The sequence below is a fragment of the Amblyomma mixtum genome, chromosome 4 (assembly GCF_055824585.1).
Source record: "Amblyomma mixtum isolate Tamu chromosome 4, ASM5582458v1, whole genome shotgun sequence".
Taxonomy (NCBI): Eukaryota; Metazoa; Arthropoda; class Arachnida; order Ixodida; family Ixodidae; genus Amblyomma; species Amblyomma mixtum.
Genome location: NC_143015.1, coordinates 4,571,748 through 4,574,244, shown reverse-complemented (window position 1 = coordinate 4,574,244; position 2,497 = coordinate 4,571,748). Strand labels below are relative to the sequence as shown.

At 48.1% G+C, this 2,497-nt stretch overlaps 1 pseudogene; it reads right to left on the bottom strand.

Annotated features, from left to right (window-relative positions):
• Positions 1 to 631: 631 nt before the first annotated feature.
• Positions 632 to 1,869, bottom strand: LOC149345521 (uncharacterized; annotated as a pseudogene).
• Between the last annotated feature and the right edge of the window lie 628 nt (positions 1,870 to 2,497).

Below are 2,497 nucleotides of genomic sequence, written 5' to 3'. Positions count from 1 at the left end.
GATGAAGATATGTTATATTAATAATGCTTATTAATAGTTTACTATACAATTCAACATAGCAATATGAATTAGCAATCAAAAATGCAAAACAGAATTTGGAAAATACAAAACTATCACAAATTATCACAGTTCCAATGAAACAGTATAAAAAAAGTTTACCACACAGACATTTATCGCTGGACACAAATGATCATGTAATAATGCCGAGTGAGTTGAGTAATGATGGCAGTCGGTAACTTAGTGCCTGGGTTCTGTAGTTAGTTTGTGTTTTTGGAATGCACCATATTCCGTTATGCCGGGTATCGTAAACGTTAGTATTTCTTCTGAGGTTAGATAGCTCTTGAAATAAATTGTTACCCTGTTTTTTGCTTCCTATAAATCGTCTAAGGAGTAAGTCATTGTATATGGAATTCATGGTGGCTATGGAAAGTCTGTTAAAAAGTGGTTCTGTGTGAGCGAGACGCGGTGCGTAAGCAATTGCACGGACAGCTTTCTTTTGTAATAATAACAGCTTAGTAATGTTAGTTGCGTTGGTTTACTAGTTTCGGTGCCCGAGTTTACTAGTTTCGGTACAGTGTTACGACAAACGCAACTGTTCTTTTAACGTTTATTTTGCCAACAGTTTCGGGTATGGTATAGGAGGTATTCACGTGACGTCACAGGCGCCATTTTGGTGTTCAGCTCCCAGCTTCAGCGGTGCAGACCGTAGGAGGGGGGGATAAGCCTGATTAGACACGCACCGCAGTCTTTCGCCGTGCTGCATAGACACCAAAATGGCGACCACTGCGGGTTGAGTGAATACCTCCTATTCCCCTCGTCAGGGCAGGCTTACAATGAATCGGTTTCGTCAGTATAAGGACACAGAACAAGCGAGGATGTATAATCTCCGCCTTCAATAAAACATGGTGCTGGGCTAGTTGGTAATTCATACTTGGTAGTAAGATAGCGCAAAAAACGACAACCACAGGGGAGTCTTGTTCTTGAGTCTTGACCGCAGTTGGGGCATGACCCGGGGGTGCCTGGTCGGTAGGACTGGACTCTGGGGCGCGTACCTTGCATTCCAGGTGAACACTTCTTTGACGAGCTGCCCGAGTGCTGTCCTGAAGAAGATTTTCCGGGCTGCCCTTGCTTGCTGACCGCGTCAAAATTGCCGGTCGCCGCTACCAAGGGTTCGTAGTCGGTTTCTCGCAGTTGCTGCTGCTGTCGTTGGACGGTCTCCTTTAAGCGCGCTTTTGCCAAAGCGCTGGCGAGGGTCAAATCCGCATCCATTTGAAGCGACTCAGAGAGCTTAGCATCCCTGAGGCCGACCACGAACCTGTCGCGAATCATGCGCTCTTTTTCCTTGTAGTCGCACCGGTCCGCCAGCATGTGCAACGCGGTAAAGAATTGGTCGACTGGCTCTCCAGGTTCTTGACTGCGACGGTGAAAGCACGCGCTCTCATAAACAAGGTTCCTTGCGGCGACGAAGTGCTTGTCGAACTTCTTTTTGACGACTTCGTATTGCTTCTGTTCTTCTTCGGTAATGCAAAAGTAAAGAAGATTTCTCTTGCTTGCCTGCCCATCGTATATAGTAGAGTCCGGACCTGCGCTTCTTCACTCCGCTCATTTAGGCCCGAGGCGAAGCGGCAGTCATCAAAGAGTTGGATCCAAGAAGGCCATTCGCACGTCCGGTCGAAGTCAAACCTTGGCGGAGCTGGAACCGCGAACATGCCGTGAACGGGCTTGACTGCCTTGTCCTCTGACATGGCGCCGGTTGACGAAGTTAAGGCGACGCCCCTCAAATGCCAGAGAATCCCACCACTTCTGACATCATGTGGCGATAGGGCCCTTGCCGGACGCCGAGCGCGGCCGGGCAGCGGGCAGGAAGGAACTGAGACTGGCCCCGATCCCGGAACGATAACAACAAGCCTTTATTTCACGCAAGCAGCATCTTTATATGGCAAGCGCTCATGTGACAAGCGACGTCACGGACAGACAACGTTTCAGGCATCTGATAACGCCGACACATGACAACGCAGACAACGCATGATAACGCAGACACATGACGCGGCACAGGCTCTATCAGCACAGAAGTGTCGCCTGTTTTGTTATTGGTTGCTGTCCCCGCCAAGGGCGGAGACAGAAGGGTTAAAACGGAACGCTCTCGGTTAAGTGGGGCTAATTTCGTGTAATCAACAGTTCAGTCATGTTGTAAATACTTTTCTCCTGGCTCGTTTCTTCTTGTTTATTTATGTGTTAATAAATAGTTCACCTTCTTGTCCCGCCGGTGAGTAATGTCTCATCCATCAAGAAATCTGATTTATCAAATGTTTCCTTACATCTCCACTTGAAGGGGAAACTCAACTGGCGCTGTCGTGACAGGTCCGCAACATCTTTCTATACGAGGAATTCCACGGAAGGTTAGAAGAACAAGTCGGTGAACAAGCTACAGCGCAGCTCGTCCTAAAGGAGTAAATGCGAAGCTGCGTCGAGAAACACGTCGAGACGCTTCAAGAAC